Genomic DNA, 24,195 nt, shown 5'->3' on the forward strand with positions numbered 1-24,195 from the left:
CACACACACACACGAGACTTCTCTTCATCCCACACCCCTAATTTCTCATCCTTTTCTGATCTTTTTTTCCCCCTTAGTTCTGTACAAACATTTATTTTTGAAAAATTCAAGCAGCAAAAATTTTATTTAAACATTATTTCAGCAGTGGTACTTTCTCAAAATGACTAAAATCACTATCACATTCTTACGGGTATACTGTCCTCCTAGTGAAAAAGTGCCACACAAGTCAGTAACATTTTATTCATGTGGAAAACAGACTAATTTTTTTTTATCATATATAAAATATATCCTACATATAAGGCACATCATTCAGTCACATGAATGGGAACCTCTAAGATCCTTCCCAGAGACCTACAGGTTCTGAAAATCAGAAAAGTAGGTCTACATAGCAGTCATAGGAACTTAAACCTTATACCCCAGCATTATATTGTAAGTTATAACATACTGATCAATAATAAAATAAAATCCTACTGATTACTGTCAGGTGTAATATGACTAAATCATAACATTATTTGAAATTGAATAAAACTGACTATTTTTTCTTCATTTTAGTTCTCATTTCAGTGCAATTTAAGTGCATTCTGAATAAGCTTGTATAACCAGCAGCCCTTACACACATTTACTCCCTGCATATTCTGATATGCAGATAGATAGATATATAAAGGTAGATATATATACAATGAAATTAACAGAACTAACACACAGTAAAATTACAGCAAAACAAAAGGTAATATATGTGCGTCAGGTTCTCCGAGATCTCAAATTCACCTCTCTATACAAAATCACCATTAAGATCATAAACATAAGAAATTTTTCTGCATGCTAGTCATGACCAAAAGTGTACTTACATGCTAAATAAAATGCATATAGACAACAGCCTGCAAAACTTCAGTTAACCTTTATAACTGTAATATAAGAATTCTTCTTTTTGGAAAACTAACCAGATTCAGCACTTAAAGGAAAGGATAAACATCTGAAAATTAAAATAGACAAGATCAAGGTTATAAAAATAACTTAACTTGAGATGTTTAACACTGCGAATTTCTGCTTTCCTTGAGACTAACAATTGTTCCCTTAAAAGACCTGTAAAATATATTTTATACTTTTAATCTTAGTTATTTCAAAGGGATATCTCAGAAACATACTAAGTTCAAACTTCTTCAGCAATCCAAACCAGAAGTCTCACATTTCTGCATGCTCACAGTGATAGAGGAACGCTGCCAAAACAGCTAAATGTTATTTTCTTTAAATGTGTTTACCTTTTATAACTCTGTTCTTATACTGCCATTCCAACTGCCTGCTCTGCAGCACTCATGCAACCCTTTACCTTTCTCATCTCTCTGTTCCCTTCCTAAAATGTCTGGTCTCCTAGGTTTGCTGTTCATCCAGAAATTGTCCTACAGCAAATCTGTAAGACTTTGTAGTATTTTCCAGTTCTCCAAGACATGCAGCTCATGGCACCTGAAGGCACTACCATAACTAGAATACATCGTTTTGTGATAAAAGCAGAAACTTAGTATGAGAAATAACATGCTTTGAAGATAACAAGTCAGTATAGTAATATATTTGGCACAACATGGGTTTGCAGTTACCCTTGCTGTCTGTCTTTCATCATTTGTCAGAGCTGCATGCTAGAATCCTGTTTTGGCAGCCAAAGTGTAGGTTTTCTGATGGGTTATGACAGCCCTTTGCCACAGCAAGGCCTCAATTAAATGCATTATCCTTGGGCTTTAACAGAAATTTTAACTATCACACCCATTTAGATCATTTCCCCCTGAGAACCCTGTATCAGAGTGTCAAGCAAACCAACGTTCAAGTAGTCAAGATTCACACACAACACTTTCCTTCCTGTCTCATTTCCAACTGGGACTGACAAGGCAATGATGAAGCTTATGCGTTTACTGATTTTACTTCTATGAATCAGGTCAATTGGAATCCTAACAGGGGTTACATTAAACAAGATCTCCTTTGTCAGGCTCAGTGAATTCACTGACAAGCAGTTTTTCCCATCGTAATTCAAATCTTTTATCCAGAAGACTGTTTAAAGTATATACTCACAACCACAACAGGATAAAGAGTATCTGCTTGTAAAAATCAAACAACCCTCCCAATCCAAAAATATATGTGTGTTAAGATGTCCAGTCTCGATCCACTGATGGACTGTATTTTAGGAAGCAATTCTAGTATGTCACAACTGAAACCTTAAAACACACATGAAGTTCAAGCATGATATTAAATCACCTCTACTCTTTGGAAGAGAAATGCAATTAGGAACCAACATTTTTGGGGGGTGGGGTGGATGGTGTCAGTTTATCAATTCACTCACTGCTTTTACAACTCAATTTAGTTGTTTTAAAAAAATATATTTTCAACTTTTTGCTACAAGTTAAATGCACTGCATTAAAGAATTTAAAAGTCATATTTTGCAGATGTTCTTAAAGGAAAATAAGATTTTAAATCAAGTGCAAAAACTAAGCTTTGATAATACTTCCAATCATAAATCCCACCTTCCCACAATTAATTAAAAGTTAATCAAATGTTAAGCTGTGTCAAACATTAATTTTAGCTACTATAGACTATAAATTCGTTCAGAAATTTCCATTATATCATAACAAAGTGCATAATCTCGGTCATAATAAAGAACTAGGAGATGCCTTTTTCTATTTCTTAGCTGGCTGAAGAAGGAAACACATGCATATATCAGCAAAACTAACAGATGACAACAGTTAACTTACCCTATTTAGCAACTTGTGTTGAAACCAAGTACTGTAAATATCCTTCAGCATTGTCTTACATAAATAAAATTCTCTTTCAGAAGACTACACAAACTCCCTCTAACATATGAGATAAACAAAAAAATCTAGGTTTTAAACCAATTTAATAGGAACAAAGAAAATTAAAAATGACTGAGAAGTAACAGTTGAACTGCTATATTTAGAATACTTAGCTAATTTGAAGTCAGAAGAAAAAAGATATATGCCTTTTTTTTTTTGACTTCTGAGCAAAAATGACTAGCATTCCTGTTAAAAAAAAAAAAAAAAGCAATTCTTCTCCATTAAAGAATATCTACATACCAGAATTATTTTACTGAACAGAGCGATGGCAGAGATATTTCAAATATATACCTTTATTAGAGAATAGAGACAAGTATGAAGCTGAGTTTTATCTGACATATCTAAAGTCAGTAGAAAGGAAAGAGATGAATATCGACTCACCCAAAACACTGGTGATCTAACAGCAAGGCTTGTCTCACATCTCAAGTTTCCAGTTCCAAGAGAAATCATATGTGCACTGATAGAAAGATGACAAAAGAGCACGCTGTGCTATCCTCTACTTCAGTTGAATGACAGCTCTACTAACAGGGAACTGAGACACACACTGCAAAAATCTAAGAGTGGGTACTTGATATGAGCATGCTCAGTATCTAATTTAAAATGGCCTGATGCTTTATCTCAGCATGAGATGGCCTACTTCCAAACAATTTCAGAACTTTAAGTTGAATCTAAAATAATTAATTGGAAAATTCAAAACTAAGCAGTATTGATTTTTTTCTTTTTTTTTTTCTTTTAATCTGCAATGATACGCATATAATTATTTGCACTACTTCTCTGCAAGGCATCTGACTGCTTAAACACTATCATCATGTGCTTCAACGTAATTACATGATGCCACAGTAGTAGACTGAAAACCTTTTCCGGATAGCATATAATTTGAACATTAAGCAGCACAATTCATAAATCTGACAACAAATCTGTTAAATATCCTCCAAATCAGTTTAAGAATTACCCCATGTCCTGGTCCAGCCAGAACAGGGTTAAGTTTCCCCAGCAGGGAGAAGGGACCTCCAGCAGGGTTATTCATACCATGCTGACATCAGGTCTGGAGCGGCAGCACGGGAAGCTTTCCTTTGTGGCTTTGGTCACGGGAAGCACACATGCAGGCTGGCTGTGTTCACTGCGGTATTTCTCTGTATATCTTTTGTCTTGTTTACTGTTATTACTGTTTATTGTTATTATTGCTGTTGTTGTTGTTCAGATTGTTTATTACACTGTTGTATTAAATCTTTTTCTTATTTCAACCTCAGGGTTTGTGCTTAACTTCCAACCCTGAGCAGCTGAGGGTGGGGGAGGGACAACGACAATGTGGTCTCCGGTCCTGGCAGGGCTTAAACCAGCACACCCTACCTCGTGGATTCCGGGCAGCTTCTTTTTATTAGGATGGAGGAGGTAGAAAGGCAGGATGGGGAACAGTCTAACAAGTAATTTATGTTCCAAAGCAGTTTACCTCCACTTAAAATCTCTTTATACATAAACCATTTAGCTTCTTAATGAAACATTTTTATATCAAAAGCAAGGTTATTCACATGCAAAAATCCTACGTCAAACAAAACAGATATTCAAACCCATTCTCTTTAGATATCAATATCTTTTAATTCACCCCCCGACAGACACAGGTAGTATAGAAACATTCGATGTTTCTGTTTTCTCTGTCTCAGAGGCCTCTTTCCATATTTATTGTATATTCATTTTTTCAAATGAATAAATAATGTTTTTCCCCTTTTGTGGTAAGACAAAAGCTATGCCCCAGGCACTTCTAGGGTTTGTTTTTTGTTGTGTTTTGGTTTTGGTTTTTTTTTAAAAAAAAAAAAAGCTTTCCTGTTTATCATTCAAGCTGAAAGCAAAGCCAGTCAGGCTACTTTATAAATGCTGTATTTTAAAAGATTCTTTATGAAAATCTGCACAGCTCACCTCCTGGTCTCTACCACAGATAGGCCAGAAATACTTAACTGATTTTGGAATAAACTCTACCACTTGGAAGGCATGTGTGAAATCCTCTAATTTTAGTACAGTGGATAAAGGTTAATACAATGTCCAGTAGAGAAGACAGACATTATTCATAGAATCATAGAATACCAGGTTGGAAGGGACCTCAAGGATCACCTGGTCCAACCGTTCTTGGTAAAAGCACAATCTAGACAAGATGGCCCAGCACCCCGTCTAGCCGAATCGTAGAAGTGTCCAATGTTGGGGAATCCACCACTTCCAGCGGAGATTATTCCAGTGGATGACTGTTCATGTTGGGAAAATTTTTCCCCTTGTGTCCAAACAGAATCTCCCCAGGAATAATTTGCAGCCACTGAGAAATTATTCTTAAACTTCACTAACGTGTACAGCTAAGTCAAAAACAAGGTTTTCATATCTATGCAAAAAATGCTTGTATTTAGTATAAGAATCTGCAGCTTCAGCCATAGGGATCTGAAGTCTAAGACTCACAGACTGCACTCCTTTGCTTTGAAAATCCTCTTGGCATGCACACAAAGTATTTACTAAGGTAATTATTTTAACATTCGCCCATGACCTTCGCCTTTCAACTCACACAAAACAATAGGAAGTACTTTTACTTCAGAAATTCCTTCCAGGCATACACCCAGAAGTCAAGATGCACAACAGAGCTACAGCACAGTTAAACCTGATTTGCATGAACAAATGGAAACATTCCATTAATATTCCAGAGATAATATTACATCACTATAAAAAGAAAGAAGTTTATTTATAATCACATAACACTGATGGCATTCATTTGACTTTTAATCACATAATACCTTGGTAGTTAGTCTTTTTGCACCAATATCTACAAAAAGCCCACTCTTGCTACAAGATCTGACTAGGTTGCAAAATTCAGATCAAGTCTACAGTCTACCATTAGGTGATGAAAAGTCTGGGTTTTGGTAAGAATTTCATTATTTCCTTGCCAGCTAATACATTCTTTAAAGAAAGGATAAATGTGTATTATATCATATTTCACATTTTAATCTAAACTTGTCTTCTCTCATCACCTAACTTTTCATCATTTGCTCTGTTAATGCTCTCTGAACTTCCGCAGAGATTCAGACTGGTGAAATACAACACTTAAAAATGTTATTAACATAAGAATTGCCTCCTGAGTGAAAAACGTTTTCATCCAGTCAGGTTTGATCTGGCTTCATTCTTATAAAAGCCATTGAAGAAAGATTAATTATACAAATCTGTATCTATCTAATCAGTAGTTTGTAGTTTCCACATATAGAAGATGAAAGGGAAAAAAAGTTGCTAATAAAATCCATTAAATTTGAAGTAAACACCGTTCTCTTCTTTCAGGTTTATTCACCTTTGCTTCCCATAAAACTGAGAACAGCTGAGAACAAATTTTGAACTAGACAACAGTTTAAAAGTTCAAAAGGAAAATTTTTGTGGGTATATTCTCCCAAAAAAGATGAATTTTCATGGGAGAAAAACCCCTCTGCATTTCTTGGACACCTGCTCAACTTCTTAGAGGAGCTTAAGAAAGTTTCAGGATGTTTTTTGTTTCTTCTTTTGATGAAGCTGTACTTCATTCTCTTAACGACCTACAAATTGTAGCTACAATAATAAAATGCAAAGAGGCTATGAATAGCACATAAGAACAAAATCCTTTGGTTCCACAACTAATGCAAAATGCTACTTGCAAAGAAGTCTCTCACTCAACTTAAAGGGGTTTCTTTACAATTACATAAATTTGAGTTTCAAAATCTTTACGTTTGATAAGAAAGTTCTACAAAAAGTGAGTATAAATTCGCCAATTTGCAATCTAATAAACATATCTTGAAAGAAATAAAACTCAAAAATATATAAGTAGGAAAATATACCCTGTATATAGGACTTCCAGAAAATAATTACTCTTCTGAACTTGGCAAAGCTGGTATTAGATTAAAATCAAACTTCAGACCTGGAAGCTGAAACAGTTTTCTAAATTTTCTGCACTGCTATTGAAAGGGTTCAAACAAATGAATTTCTGATAATCATTGATTATGAAAGCTTTGCTTGTGTCTTTTTGTTTCCCAAGGACTCCTTAACTGTTTCCCTAGACCTCTTTGGCTGTTTAGATCTCCCTATGTAAATCGCTGATAACAGACTTGAAGCCTTCAATGGACATTTGGGCAACTCCTAGAACAGACAAACTAAATTAAGCGGAACTCAAACAAAAGGACACAGAGATCCTATCTAGGGAGGATGATTTTGCTAATTTAGGAAGAAGGCAACTGGACTTGACTTCACAGCACATGCTCTGGAAAGAAGGTCAACTGGTGACCACCATGAAAGAAGACTTACTTTTCCCTTGATCACCAAAGACCCTCACTCTATGTTTACTACGCATGCTTGGGCTATGTAAATGAATTCTGGGAACTCATTATGATAAGACACCCCTTTCCAGGAAATCTAGTGAATATGTGATAATATTTGTGAGTGTGTATAAACTAATGACCCTTGCTAGTTCCTGGGAGCCCTTATGGTGGAGAATCCCAGGGCAACCCCAGCGCTGCTAATAAAGAATTCCCACTGAACAGTTCTATTGGATTCTGACTGTTGAATCAATTTCTTCACTTCACTATACAAAGCCTTGTTATCGCACAGCACACAAACTATGCCAGACTACTGTGTGTTGCTAAACAGACTGAGTTCAGTGAGCCCTAGGAGACTATTACAGGAATAAGATTAATTTCAGTAAACTTAGCACACAGTTAGAAGACAACAGAAAACGTTTACTGACTGAGGTGGTGGTGAGTTTTCTTCTTTTGATATATTTATCACAAAATCAGGTAGTGAATACTTAAGATATCTTTGCTCCTTTATAACAGCTTCTCAACCACAGTTCACACACAAGCACCTTTGATCACCTGTTCTAACAGCAGAGCAGCTCATTTTAGTAAGACGGTGTTTCACATTATGTTCAGGTTTATTTTAAGTCTCAATATCAAACTCACCACTATTTCAGAATGAAGTATGATTCACTTTTAAGCTTATAACTAGGCTTTACATAGATTTTATTAAAAGCTTTGACTTAAGCAACTGATGTTTTTAACTAAACATGGTAAATTCTTTGGTAAATTAAATACAGCTGAGTGTCACAAGACTTTCTGGCATCCTAAATTGAATTTCACAATCATGTCTCATACACAAGCTCTTTCAGCTCTTCGCAGCTTTGGCATGATCACACAAGCAGCTTTCCTGCATTTGGTCTACTCTAAATAATACCTCAAAATGCCGCTCTGAAAGACTACATCACAAGTATCTAAAATGTCTTCCTTTTCTATATAGTTTAAAGCTACATTCTCCAGAAATGTGTAGCAATTTAAAACCTGTTTGCCACTATGTTTCTACATCTTAACTACCATCTGACCTATTCAAGTGGAAAGGACATTTTTCAAACAAAACCAAGAAAAAGTGCATACCTAGGTCTAGACAACCACAAGGGAAAAACTACATATGCAAAGTTTAAAAGATGAGTGATTTTTATCTTATTTACATATTCATTTACATTCCTTCTACTCATAGCTTTGCCTATGCTACATATTTCTAGTGCATCTACTGTGTAATAATTAAGTCTTTCTATACTAGTAAGTATACTTCTTGGTTTTTTTTCTTTTGTGATTATTCTTCCATCTCATTTGAAAATATTGTCTTGGTTTACAGCTTTCCTTTCCATTCCATGTGTTATTTTTGCCTTCAACTTTCTTTTATTTTTTTCCCTGTTGTTACCCCATCTCCTAGGGTCTTCAATACTGAAAGCAAACTAAATGGATGTTGATACTAAATGAACTGATACTACTTACGAATAGTAACTTCAAACAATCAAGGACAAAGTTTAGAAAAAGGAACATGCAAATCTTCGGAACTTTCATCATATGACTAAAGGCACACATCATATGAGGCATCAGGAACTGATTAATACCAAACCCAGGACTGGGACACAAAAACACCATAGAAAGACAGTGCTATCATTTGCAGTGTTTATTTTACTTCTGTCACTATCTGTGTTTTCACAGTTTATCTTAGTTAACTCCAGACATTCAGAGAAGCAACAAGTCTCTTAGTCCACCCAAGTTTAGCATTCCCATCACACCTGTAGCACACTACATCAGTTGAGACCTGTATTCTACTCCTCACCAAGTTATTGCAAGCCTCTTGTAAATCTGTCTTTTTATAGTCTTTCACTCTTCACATGCCCACAATTAGACTGAATAGTCAACTATGAGTTTGTGCATTACCATTTATATTGTCATATCCTTCCTAAGCATAAGTATACTAAACACTTGTGCTCACGCTACTGTATAAGTATAATGGAAAAATAAAGTTTATTTGCCGTTTACAGTTTATAAAAGCAGACTGCATGTAGGTCTTTAATATATGATCATAGATAGTTCATCTTGAAGATCACATCAGACCATGTGCCAAAACATATAAAACTGCCACTGCTGCCCAGATTGTTAGTGTTGTTTTCCAAGTTTATATATATTTACATTACAGGGTATCTGAGACTAAGACCAGGTCGGGACCAACCATCTTTCATAAATACAAGCTACATATGTGTCTATCCTGATGACAAGCTCTAGCTACATGAAGACAGACAACCCATTACCTATTCTCAGAGTAGACAGCATTAACAAATTTTTCTTTTTTTAAAAGAGTCATTAGCTTTAGAAACATTCAAAATGGGCAAGAGAACAACAGCCTGACAAAGGAACTATACTTGGTAAGAAAAATTCTTGATTGTTTCTAAAATCAACCCATTAGTGCCATTCCTTTAAAAAAAATCTAGTAAGTGATTTCATATAAAACCATGTTTACTTCTGCTCAAAACTGACAAATCTCAGGAATCCAATCTGAATATTTATTCTTAATATCCAATGCAATTGTTTTTTCTGCAAATTTCTTATAGTGCAAAAATTGTACAAGTCCAAGAAATTTTTTTACGGCAACATCACTACAGACCTGGTTGGCTGATAATACATACTTCAATTCTATTTAGCATCAACAAAAGCAACAAAATATATTTTTCAGTTTTGGGTGCAATACAGAACACAAGTGAAACAACCCATCAAATACAAGTTTCTGTGTAAGAAAAATGGAAACTCAGCAGCTCTTTCATGCTGCAAGACCTATAGTCATTTTCAAATCCTTAGTAACTGTCACATGGCATGAATCCCTTTTACCAACTGATAAAGGCAGAGTTAAAAATGCTGACATCCCATCTGGAAAATACCTCAATTTTCCTCTCTAATTTACTAGCCAGCCAAAGCTCTTTGCAAGGTTTTAAACTCATTCTGAATCAACCAGTCACACATGCTCCCATTAAGCTGCTTCTTTATATTAACTGAAGGAATTCTAAAGTAACAATATCCTTTAATATACTTAATTTTAATTTTTAAAATTACAATAGTTTAATGATTTTTAAAGTTAACTATTTAGAAAAACATGCTACCTGACACCTTGCTGTGTACCCAGTGTAGAATTACAGACAAGCACCAGCTGAACTAATCTGAACAAGCACTAAGATCTCTGCCTCATATCCCAAGCCTCTTGATATGCAAAAATTAAGTTGAGGAAATACCTGAAGTGAAAGAAAGGAGGATAAACTCTTCTGCATTATAGAAAATGCAATATATTGCAAAGAAGACATGTATCACTTATTTCAAAATTATTTAAAACAAAAGACAGATCAGCATCACTAAATAGCAAGGTAGGAGAAGTTTACTGAAAGAAACAAAAATTCTGAAAGTGTTCAAATGAGGAAAGAATACTAGGTTCAGTGAAAACTCACAAACAGGCAAGTAAAAAGAAAATACATTGCAGGCTCTGAGGAAGCACTTGCAAACATGTAAGAGGTTGAAAAGGGAGAGAGACCATATATCTCAAACCTAATACATCATCTCTTTCAAACTTGAGAATCAGGAAGCTTTTCAATCAAAAATGAAATTTTAAAAAAAAAAAAAAAAGGAAAATTCAAGAGGGCTGATAGAAGTTAAGGTCACTGCAGAAAGTTCAGCTACATTATTTTTCTGTGTTTTCACAACTGGGGAAGACTTTATGACACCCTTCTTCACCTAACTGACTAAAGGCAGACTGTCTCATGAATTAAAGTATTGGTAGAACAGGATGAAGCATCCAGATGGTGTTCTGTAACCACATAGCTTATCTATTGTCCAAGGTATCCAAATTGCCTCAGTTCCATAGAACTGGAAGGTCCCTGACTATGTTAGGCTTTACAGAACTTCTAAGGTCAGTTAAAGGACTACAGACCCAGTAATTTTGTACCAGGCAAAACAGTAAGAACTATTCTAAGTAACAGAATTAAAAGGTGTGAAATCTGTTGCAGCAGGGAAGAGTCACCCCAGCTTTTAAGAAGGAAAGTCATATGTCAGAGATCTATCAGACTTACTAGTACTAAATAAACAAACTAACAGCAACAAGAAAGCCCCAGACAAGCAAGCAAACAAAATGAACAAAAAAACAACTAACAAAAAAAGCAAACAAGCCTTTCAGGTCACAGAGAACCTTCCTAAAAGCATCCAATAAAGTCACTCATCAAAACTGCTCTAAGAAATTAAGCTGCCAGAGGTTAAGAGGGAAAGTTGCTACATAGATGGTAAGTGGCTCAAGAGTGAAAGGACACAAATTAATAAAACCTGCAAGGGCTTGAGCTCACATATAATCTTCATCCTGATTTCAAAAAGGGAAAGAATACAGAAATAAAACCTTACCAGAGAGCATCCCATACTGAAGATGCTATTCAGGAAAACAACCAAGGGCCCAGTTGAAGAATTACGGAAGAACTATACAAGATTGGGAACACAAGCGGTAAAACAGCAATTGGTATTTAATACTGGTAATGTAACAAGATGCAGAGTCCTTTATTTTACATATTCAATAATGTGCTTTCAGTTGAGCATTTTTACTATGGAACAAAACCACAGTATTATAAGAGATACCTTTTCATAGGCTGGTTATCTCGCAGAGAATTCACAGAGAGTTTATATGCAGATTAATCCTTACACACATACAAAACAAAAAAACCCCACAGAAGTTCCAAAAAATGTCAACAAGGATGACTAAAGGGTGTAGAACACTTTCCACATGTAAAGAACAAAAATAGATTGATAGGCCTCAGACTGGGGATGTCATAAAGATCCTTTTATCACCCAGGCTTTACTGGTAAACAATGCACCACTTCACCTACATGAAAAGCAGGATGCATCAAATGAAAAAGAGGTAGAGATTCAAAGCTAAAAAGATGGTAGTTCTTCATACACACAGTTGCAGTAGCCTCTAAAACAGGTCATGGAAAGTTTGCACTGGTTCAGGAATGAATACAGAAACCCATCAGGTACCGTTAAAGACGAAGACATAACCTCTGCCTCTGGAAGTCACTGAACCACAGACTGCTGTTGGCTGGGAATTTTTGTGGAGGTTCTCAGAAAACAAAATTAAAATCCACATCTCTGACTATCTCAGTTTCTGGCAAATACTGTGAAAGCCACAAATGCACTGTTAGAAACCTTGAAGACAGGACATAGCAAACTATTAGATAATTTCTCCTATATTTCGCTGCTTTTCTCAGCTACTGTAAAGCCCAGTAGGAATGGTATTACAGTATCAATTTATTACAAATCTAGGGTTTGGGTTTTTTGTTGGGTTTTTTTTTTTTTTTCAACCTTACGAAGTTCTTCAAACATTTTTTGCTATTCCCCTGACTTCTCTAACATCCCTTTCAATGAGATAGGGAATGATCCACCAACCTATGGCATGGAGTTGGCTTTCACTTCAAATTACACTAGCTTGCCAAATGTGAACATCTTCCTCCATCAGGTCAGAGCTTATAGACTGTTCCCTATTTCCCTGGAAACTGATGTAGTATGGATTGTGAAAGGGAGAGAGGAGTAATTCTCAGGCCACAGACATGCAAAAATTATTAAACCAGTGAACAGGATAATTAAACTCTGAATGATCCATAGCTAATTTGCAGTTGAACTTTACTACACAGCACAGGTGTGCAATTATAATTTCCAATCCAATACTTGATATAAGAGACCGTGTTAGGGAGTTCCCACAGACAGATGCCTAAACCAGGGATACTACTGAATATACTTGGACTAAAAATTCACAAGCTAGGGTGTAGCTGTTTAATTTTATTCTCAATTAAATCACCAGATCCAGCATAGTGCTGGATTAACTGTTAATGTCACCAGCTTTCCTTTCATACAAGCTGCCACCAATTCAGCAGAGCTATCCTCACCAAGACCTCCTACTGTCAGATACCAACCACTTAAACCTGCTGAAAGCAAATCTAATCAAAGTGACAGATAAAATAAAACCAGCAGAGACAAAAATCATTATATGATGGCTTTCCCTTTCGTTAAATTCAATTTGACCTGATGAGCTTTATAGCCCTCAATATGAAAAAACTCACATGCATCAAGAAAAACTAGAAGGAGCAACACTAAATGCTTTTTTAATTAGCTTTTGTTTTCAGACCAACAGCCCAGGGATGAAGTTTCATTATTACTCCAATATTTCAAGTCCTCCAGAAAGTATACAATTTTTACTCAGGATGCCATTCAAACATGATTCTCAGGAAATAAGGTAAAAACAAAACCACAAGAAAACCAACAATTAAATGACATTTATATGACTAATAAAAATCTCTTCAATTTTGAATCCTACAGTAAAATTTTAGTTAAGATAGTAAACACCAAGAATATTTTGCAAGCTATTAATATTTTCTAACAATACCCATCTTTAAAACTATGATGTACTCACACTGACATGGGAATAATGTGTATTTACAGTATCTTTAAGAACAGAAAGGTAAACACCGGAGATTTGACTTTCTGTAAGTAAAAGACTCATTCTCATCCAAAGCAAATAAAATAAATTAAAAAAAAAAAAAATCCACAGGAAAGTTGAGGGGTAAAATGTGGTATATTACATACTGAAACCAAACTCCAAAAACCCAATTAGTCCAAAAAGGAAAAAAAAAATTAATGAGTAAGATAGCCAGTATGTGTTGCTTCAATACAAGCCAGAGGAAATTCATTCACAGCTTCACTTAAACTTCTCTTTCAAGCAGCCTCTGATAGGCTTATTTTTTTTAGATTAAGGTATTACTTAGAAATATATATATACACACACACATTGACATACAGTCACAAAGCAGTATTGAACATGAAAATGGAAAAAAAAGTTTTGACATCCTACTTGAAAAACAGAAAAAGAAAGGTTAAATGCTTCATTCTCCACTGATTACATGAGAACATTACTGCTGAGGAGATGAAAAGAACAAGCAGAAATTTGGTTGTGTTTAAAGACTGCTGTTGACTTTGCACCTTTTAAGCCACTTGTGACTCCAGATTTAAAAGCAAACTGCTAAAATAATTGCCTAACTTCAAATAAATTAAAAAAAAAAAAAAAGATACAGCAACCTGTTGTTGATCCTCACTCAAAATGAAAAAATATAAAAACCCGACTGAATTACTTGTGTTAATTCAATGCTTGAAAAACAGAATCTTGGTGCAGTATAGTTTGAGTCCAGGCACACCATCAGTGTGCAAACAGCATAAATGGACAAAACACGAAAAAGTGTTTATGTCAATTTGTCTACAAGTTTCTCTTCCCAAAAGCAGCTCTCTCTACTGCAATGTATTATACACAAAGAAATTTATCACTGAAATGTGCAGTTTTAACAGGAAGTGATTTTGTAGACAAAACTCACAACATTCGAGATGCAGAACTCAACCATGCACAGAGCAAACCCTACCAGACCATCCCTACATCACGTCCAACTACAAAATTCTCAGGAAACCATCTGCAGGCAAACAAGTTTAACATCTTTATCAGATGAATTCCTCCATCTAAAATTGTCTTAAGTGCTTTAAAAACAATTTACGCAGAGCTACACGTTTCCATAAAATATCTTATGTTGGGCTTCAAGCAAATTGTATTATGTTTCAAACCCCTTGAAACAATGACCTAATTCACTCTGTATATACACATGCAGTATTGTTACAATAATTATGAAACATTAATTATGGATCATTGGTAAAACCTTAGCTGCTAAGACTATAATGCTCAGATATTACAGTATTACAAAAAGTACATTAGTGTACTCTCAATTGTAGAGCAATGCCAGCTGCACTGCGATGAGTTGGCAACATTTTGCCACTAGTGAAAAATAAGCCTGTTTTTCTTTACAAGGTGTGTATTACGGGTGTTTACTTCTGGCAATGTCTTATACCTGCAAGGACTAATGAGACAGCAGTGTGAAATAAACCCAAATACTAATTGGAGGTTACTAATCAAGTATTAATGGCTGTTTATTTTTTCAACCTACAGAAGGGCAGCTCCCAATGCATATACTTGCAGCTTCCATCTCAGTGGAAGACACACCACAGCCCAACAAGAAGTTCTGGGATACACATGATTGTACAGCAGTGCCTAAAGAAGATTCAGTGTCATTACGTGCATATATGCAGATATTTTAGTGCCATCACTGTAGCACTGTTCAAAATTACTATCACCACTTCACATTTTATACATGATATACTAAAGAACAACAAGTCTAACATTTTTCTTAGATACAGGGGTATTTTTATTCTTTAATGTTACTTTGTGGTATATTCCTTCTTTTTCTTTTTAATCTCTTTTGATAAACTATTGCAAACTTTTGTGTGCTTGAGAAGTGACTTGTATAAGGTGACTGACAGGCATTTGAATTTCCTGTTGAGTGTGAAGACAGAAGTTACCTTTGATGATTATCAAATTTATTCCTTCTGGATCTTAATTTTAAAACCTAGATAGTTATTTTAAAGATGAGATAAAACATTTCTGCTCTTTTAAGTCTTGGTTGTAATAGTAAAAATAGTAAGAAGTGTCAGCATTTATGTTTGCCTGTAACATGCATTTACTTCAAAGCTTTCAATTTTATTAACACAGAACCTTCAAATATTTTACCCAAGTTTTAAAGTGAAGAATAAAGTCTAGAAAGCTGAACTGCCTACTACATTGGTGTCCCCTCTCAACAACTTTCTGCTTTCAAACCATGTATAGATCATTTGTGCCTCTTCATGAACAAATGGAGCTTAGTGTGGCAAAAGGTCCCAATAATGTCCCAAAAATCACCCCAATAATTCTTTGCTTTTGAAAACACCAAGAATTTATACTCAGGTGTCAACTTCCTTCCTCAGAATCCTTACCACTATCCCAGAACAATTCAGATTTAAGTGATTCATATAAGCATAACTTAAAGAGTTGGGAAAACTGACTGTTTACAAGTTTATTCATGATGGGAAGTATGATGCAATAATTAATTGTAGGAAGTACATTTGAGAATAATTACACATAAGGTAATCCTTTCCTTTGGCACTACAGTACTTGGCATGGCTTTTGCAACCTCAACTCACTTCACCTGGAAAAATCTTATTCTTGTGCCAAGGAATCAAATACATCTTCCATTAATATTTGAATGCGGAACATACATAACATTAACAGAAGTATCTGAAAGAAGTAACTTGATCTGGAGTGTAAATTAATATACAAGTGCAACTTTTTAAAAAAAACCAAACACCTCCACTGGCCCCAAACAAAAACTAAACCCCATCCAAACATTTAGCTTGTCCTGAAAATACAGAGTTTGTAATAAAAGAGTTTGTCTACAGCGATTAAGATTGGCCTCATATGTTCTTCCTGCCTTGAACAGCAAGAGCAGGAAGGTTGCCACAGAGACAGCTCTTACCCTAACTACATGCATCTTTAGTGAAATGGACAGAAGGTAAATTTATTCAGAAAAAAGTCTCACATTTGTTTTTCCATTACTTCATCTAAAGTTTCAAAGATATTGAAAAAGGACTTACATAAATTTTTATACAAAGAAGAGACTTTACCTTCAGAGTGGAAAAAAAATTAAGGTTTCTGGGAAAAAATACTTCTTTCTTTCCTCTGGGCTATCTACTCAAGGCTGGGACAGAGGAAAGGGAGAAGGAAAGGGAGGACAAGAACGGATTAAACTGAGCCACAGATTTCCACTCCTAGCAATAACACAATTTACATATCAAACCTTCTGTAACAATAAAAATAACTCTTTCCTCTTCTGAATTAATGATTTGATTTATTCACAGAGATACTCCTAAGCCACCAGTGATCTTTGCCTTCAAGACACGTAAGGATTTAGTAGATTCCAGTAGATTTACAGCTCAAAGAAAGTGCAACATGTTAGAGATGTTCATTAGAAAAGCGACACATGATTTAACATTTACAGCACAGGTATTATAAAGTTCTTCCATAAAGGCTAATGCTTTTACCAGTCAGTGAATTACAAATTCTTCAGAAAATTTTCCATATGTTCTGATGATTTTAAAGTGTCTTCGATACGATCAGCAAAAATTATTCAAACGATTTTGTTAACAAGAACATGATGAACATATTTTAACTTTTCATTATGTTCCTTGAATTGATTTGGAGACAAAAGTCAGCATTTCCATAATGCAATGAACTACTTTCATTCCCTCCACTCACATTCAATCATTTCAAGGACATAAAAAGCAACAGTAAAAAATATTTTTGCCACTTTTTCCACCTCACATGTACTAACTGGTTTAAAGCATGGCTACCCAATGAAGTCAAGCATGGTTGTTTTTATGGCAGGGATGAAAAAAACTGAATATCACAATTCGCTTCACTCTTGACGTACCTACTTTTATCCCAACATCCTCATTGGTGTCCCATTAAATTTTACTCCACGCCCTACTCCCACTTTACTTTCGACTGTAGTCATAGTCCACTTCTAGGCTTATGCTGAAGTAAAATATTAGACTGGATATTGACTGTGTTCTTGTAACAGGTTTGCAAAGAGGAAGAAATACCGCAAGCTTGAAATAAAGATTGAAAATACCACCTGCTTTAAACAGTCCGGACAATCTCTGCTGCTAAAATAAGGCAATAATAATGACAGATCTTTCTAGCAGAATCCTAGTCTGTATGTTCAAATTCAATGCCTTGAGTTTAATTAATCTTAAACATACACTATTTACGTATACTGTATTTACAGTATATGTATACTGCAGTCAGCATTTTGACTTGTGAAACAGACTAGCATCATCTCTTACTCAGAGACTAAGATAATCAGTCTTCCCCAAGCACTACCACACAAACCTAGGAGTTGAAAAAGGAAAATCTCATCTGAGGTGCTCCGAGTGAGAGATGCTAATGATTCCAAAAACAGAAAGGCATATTACCACAGTATCACACCTTTGGTAATGCTCACTCTGAGTCTAAGAAAAGTTGACAACAGTTTCCCCCTTGCTTTAATATGTTAATCCTATGTGAGCACATATTAACTGAAGCTAGCCATCCAGATTCTGCAGCAAAGCACTGGGATGGGCAGGAGAGCAAGCAGTAAATGCTGCCATCTACCAGAAAGTCGAGAATTTTCCATTCCAGCTGGCAGTAAACAAGTGGGGAGGAGGCAGAGGAGCTGCTGGGTAAACACAGCAGCCAACTCTTATCCATTTTTAATCTTTAAAACATAAAACCACTAAATAAAACCCACAAGAAAAAAGACCTTTCAAAAAGTGGAACTCGTGTCCAAGCACAAAAGCAAAAATGTAAACCCGCAATTTGGCAGGACAAGAAAAATCACCTCTGGCATGTGGCACAAAAATCAATCATTCTCCAGACAGACAAAAATCTTCCAGAATCTGAAATGATTTGATCTTAAGATAAAAAAGGAGCACTCAAGACTGACAAAACCACAACAAAAGAGCTAGGCTCATTTTTCTCATTGGAGAAACAAAGTTCCCCTTAAAAGTGACAAAGTGTTTCTTTATCAGCAAGAGAGTTATAAACTGTCGCAAAGCAGTCAGTACAAAAGATTTATTTTACGGAGCTGATAGAAGTAAACTGCAGTAAAACCACCATATCAAAATAGTATTTAATAATTCTAAGGAAATAAGGAAAAAAAAAATGAGTAGCATAACATTAACAATATACCTCTCAAACTAACTTTTGTATCAGAAGAACAAAGATGCCAAATGGTGATCCTACGTGCTATAAAGTGCTGCACATTTTTCAAGTTTAGTTTCTGTATTGGGTGTTATCAGGTATGATAATGAAGCACATAATTAACAAATATTTTAATATATACAGTGTACAGCAAAAGAGTCAACATCCCCTCTGTAGGTGAAAGCCTCACCTTGCACATTTACTGCAATGGAAACAGTGGCATATGTTTATCTCAAAAAATATCCCATTTTTACAAAGTCCTTCTTTCAGGTCTCTTAAAGAAGCCTAACTGCAATGAAACAAAACAGAGTCCTCTGTATGTATGGCTAGGAAAATGCAAAACACAAGAGCCCATTATACTCAAGATATTCATAAGCTATCTGAAAAAGTGAATAGATAGGAAAAATTTGCAATTGATATGAAATTATCCAGGATAGGCAAGATTAGATTGAAGAGAGTTGCTGAGAAAACCCATAATAGCTTGTGCCTCAGATACAACATAGCAATTGAAACTGAAGGCATTAATTGCAAAGTGATTCTTTCAGGAAGGAGAAACATAGAGACAAAGATCAGGATTGTATTTGGTGCTGCTTCTCTGAAAAGGTCTGGAGATCTGCCCGGTAATTTCAAAAAGCATCAGCTCAGCAGTATTTAAAAAGACAAACATGTTAGAGGAACTGATTAACAGTAAACAACCATATCACCATTGAACTCTATGGGGTATGGAGATCCAGTCTTGTCCCCCAACTTTGAATGTGTACTGAAGGATGCCATAAGAGACAATCAGAAAGATGGAATGGTCCGAAAGAGGTGATGTTCAAGTGAGCAGGACCCAAGCTTAGAGAGCGGGGAGAAGACAAACATGAAAAGTGGTGCAGAGAAGCCAGAAAGCTGAATTCACGTACGATAATGAAAAGGGATACTGTAAATTGCTTCTACAGGGGAAGCATTCATCATTTCTCAAAATGGAAGAAGTCGTGTTAATAGTAACTTTATTGAAAAGTAAGTTCTGTTTAACAAAGGAAACTATAAAAAATTCTGGATCTCCTTATCATCAAGTATTCTGGAGAACAAAACAACCCACATGCATATGCAGAATAAAGTACTAACAAATACCATGACACACTTTGGTGCAGTTTTTAGCTGCACCCACACTCTTCATAGTTACTCTATTTTTAGTATATTCTTTCCTAAATGTCTTAACATACACAACACACAAATCTCTGGTTTGCCTAGTACAACCACTTTGAAGTTATATTCTAGATTACATTGATTGAAAAAATAACCTCCATCTACTAGACAATTAAGATTGAGCTATAAAATAACACCACTTGGGCCAAACATCCACAAGGCAGCTTTGATGTTTTTTCCACCATAGGAACATGGGCATCAGTGTAATAATGAAACAGAACATTTAAGATAACAACAAAATGTTACCCTTGAATATGCATTTAGGGAACACACTCACATTATTTGAAACTATATATAATTATTTATGATAGCAAACTGATGCTTGTGCAGCTTTTGTCCCCTCCACCTATTAAAAAATAATATATTAAATCAATATTCATGTCAGAGCGTACAACCTGCACTCCCAATTCACTATTTTAATAACAAACAAAAAAATAAAGAAATATGTTTTTCTCAACAGGAATATTTCCACACCATAGCACAAAGTTTAATTATTAATGGCACTTCAGACTTCACACCAAACTTGCAAAAAAAAGCAAAGTTGTGATGTATCCTCTAGAACATGCTTACTTCCCTACAGTACATCACAGCAAGGTTAATATTGTATTTCAGGTGAAATGACTGTGCTTTCCATCAAGAATTTTGCCAACAACAAATCACAGAAAGCAACATTTTGGTAGAAAAAAGCACTAAGAGACTACTCGTTTCACAGGCTGTCTACTCAGCCATTGCTACACACGTAAGAACAACAGGATTAATTCCCAAAAGACAAAAATTTATCTCTCTGCAGAAGGAGTATTTACATATAAAAACTGTGTAACCAGATGAACAAAGGAAAATCAGAAATTCGCTACTCTGATACCCTGATATAATTACAAATGTACACTGGCTACCAACTGTATGACAGTTTTTACTTATAAGACCTCTTTTATGTCCCAGAAACCAAGTGGTATTTTGTGTTGTACACTACATATGATTCAGAAAAATAAAGGATCTTAGTCAAGGACTAGTACCTTACTTTACATGTAAGCATAGAATAAAAACCTCTTACTGTGAGAGACTGAAATTTCAAATGGCTGTCTCAAAGCTTGCTGAGGAATGTCACCCAAGGAAGAAGGAGTGTGTCAAGGATGCAGCCGCCACTCCCTTGCAGTTGCATTGCCAGACTCCTTAGATAAGTCTCAAAGGGGCAGATGTGGACCAAGGGAAACCAAATGTTTATCAGTGGCTCCATCTTGTAGCCATTTGTGGCTCTATTGTGTAGGCAAGACACCATGCATGCATTGCTAATGAACTGATGAGAGGTGAGTGTTTCTGCCCCAGAACCAGCAAAAACCTGTGGGACCAGAGAAAAAAACATACTAAATGTGGGCAGATATGCTAATTAGCAGATACTATGAACTTAAAAAACCAACAGAAAACTGCTCTGTGTGCACTCACCACAGATGAACTGAAGACTGAGGACCAACAGGACACCGCTGGATCCATGGTGGTGACTATTCTTGTGACTCTATCCCGCATCCTTGCTTGATTTCTGTCTTTTCCTTCCATCCTGTCCTATCACTACCCCTCTTCATTTTTAATAATAAACACTGGTTTCGGTGTATGGCATTTGACCTTGTTTGTGTCTTAATCTTGTTCTTGTGATCACACTGAAACCTCCCCCGATGCTGGATCGGGACACTTACTTCAAAGACATTACATTCAGATATAGCAAGAGGAAAGACAGACCAAAAAACCCACACATTATGCAACAGAATGCAACTGATGAATTTACTTATGGAAAACAAAAAAAACAACCAAACAAGAAAATATCCCTCCTGAAAGTAATATGTATTTATAAAGTCCTTCAAAATGCAGAGAACAACATAGAAAAAAAAACAACAAACAAACAAAAAACCAAAACACTAGCTCAAAGTGACATATTGACAGTGAGAACAATGATGCTCATGCACAGTGTATTCTTAGCCAATAAATCTAGACAATAGCTATGTTTATAAAAAACCCAACAATTTGCAGGTATATTAGCATCATGAGTGCATACAAATACACACTATCACTGTAGTCTGTCCCATCCAGGCTTATGAAACTATCAGGGACATTCTTCCTTTTAGACTCTTTTTCCTCAGCTCAACCTTAAGACCATTATTACTTAACTATCAAAAACATAGAAAACTAATTACTCCCACTTTGCTGTAGCAGCTAATATATTTCTGGAGTTACGTTCTCTTTCAGCTTTCTCTTCTGTAGGCCAAGTAATCTCTCCTTACAGGTTGTGCTTCCCTGACTCCAATTGGCTTGCACTGTTTTTGGTATCTCAAAGTCTGCATTCTGCACTGGATGCAATTTCTTATGTGCACCTGATTATTCTTGCTTAAATATAGTATACACACAAACATACAATCATTTTACTATTTTCTACAATACATTTGAGACAACCAGTGAAGAAAGCAGATATCTGCATATTCTGAAATCCACTACCGCCTTTAACAAGGGCCTGATTCACCCTGATCATGTTACACAGGCTCCTGCTCTAATAAACTGGATTAGGGACAACAGGCTTTTACAATTTGAGATTCCCAGCACTGATGAAATCACTGGCATGCCTCATCCTCAACAGGCACACTCCATGTTTTTAATATTGGGGTTTTTCATATATTTAGAAAACAAATCTTGAAGAATTTTATAAGGCAGGCAAGATTTAAACAGTTACAACCCTCGGATATTGCACAACTGACATAGAATTACAGATACACATATAAGCACAGGTATCTAAAATTCTGGAAAGAGTATAGTACTCAGGATTAGCTACCATAGAACCTACTATGTACTTCAACCAACAATATTATAGTGGAAACTTCCACCACACATTACTAAATGCAAAGTAATTCTGCTCTAATTTTCTATCATCTCCAACAAAAGGCTCTAGAGCTGAGGATGCACCTATGCAGTACTCTCACAGTAACATAAATCAATTGTACATCAACACCTAAAGTTCATTTACAAGTTCTATCCAAGATGATCAATTCCTGGCAAGAAAGAATCCTAACAAGATTGTCCTCCAGCAAGGACATAAGAATTAGCAATTTATTATTATAAAACTACTGCACTGCTGACAAGGAAATCAGGATGCTCTTGAAAGTGAATTAATTACAGATAGGCTTGACAGTGATCTTATAACAAGGAAAGGTTACTGGACATATACAGGAGGATAATCTCCTGTTGATGTCAGAATAATACCAACACTTTCTTTTAAATGAAGCAAACGTGTCATATATATTTAACTTGTCAATAATTTTCCCTTTTGTGGAGAAATGCTTACTTCATCCTATAAGACCTAAAAATCAGCTTCGGAGTTTCTTTCCAAAGAAGTAATCATTGTATGAACATTCAAAACATTTTCTTGATCTGCATCACTTATGTAACTGCTCAAACTTTTTCTTGAAAGAGGTAAAGGGAGAGTTTTTTGATGTTCCTTCCCTGTTGTTTTCTGAGAACAAAGAAGCCTGCAGCAGTAGGAGATACTAGTGGGCATGACGAGTTAGGAATGGCCTACAGACAAAGATCCTTTAAACTTTTAGACAGAAGTATTGCTTCATAACTATATGCATCAGAAAACATCACTGGATCTAATATCTAACAATATATGTGTCTTCACTTATCCTGTATATTTTCATAGTAAGAACATATGTTGATTATTTTATTTAAAGACTGAACAACTTCCCCCCTGTAACTACTAATAATCCCAGTCTAAATAACTCTAACAAGTACTAAATGAACCAAGCTTTTTCAAGGTTTAATTTTTATGTAGAACATTCTTCCAGAGAAGCAACAGTGGTACCGATCCAACTTGTCCGTTTTACCAATGCATTAGTACTGAAAAAAATAATTTTTTTTTTAAAAAAAAAATCAGTTTTCCCATGAAGAAAGCACTAATCCAGGATCCATTTATACATTAATATACAAATTACTAATAAAATATTTAATTTTCCTTAAATGAAGTTATTTCTTCTTTAATATTTAGAAGTTACCTATGTATATTTGCATTTTTATACAAGAGCTCTATCCTTCCAGAAAATAGCACACAAGTAAACATGGAAATCTAAACTGGCAGTACCAACCTCCGAAGCACTTCAGAGGAGATCGGTTTTAATAG

At 35.4% G+C, this 24,195-nt stretch overlaps 1 protein-coding gene across 4 annotated transcripts in view; it reads right to left on the bottom strand.

Moving 5' to 3' along the window:
* Window positions 1–24,195, bottom strand: part of PLEKHA5 (pleckstrin homology domain containing A5) — a 187,281-nt gene that overhangs the window by 103,508 nt on the left and 59,578 nt on the right. The window contains exon 1 of one of the 4 annotated variants that reach the window (XM_026862705.1): window positions 3,216–3,312. The exons of the other annotated variants lie outside the window; for them this stretch is intronic. The gene's annotated coding sequence lies outside the window, so the exon portion shown is untranslated. Of the gene's footprint in view, window positions 1–3,215; window positions 3,313–24,195 lie in introns of those variants that run through there. 4 annotated transcript variants of the gene reach the window in all.

This window comes from Athene cunicularia, assembly GCF_003259725.1.
Source record: "Athene cunicularia isolate RWA chromosome 1 unlocalized genomic scaffold, athCun1 chr1_part2, whole genome shotgun sequence".
In the NCBI taxonomy this organism is placed as follows: Eukaryota; Metazoa; Chordata; class Aves; order Strigiformes; family Strigidae; genus Athene; species Athene cunicularia.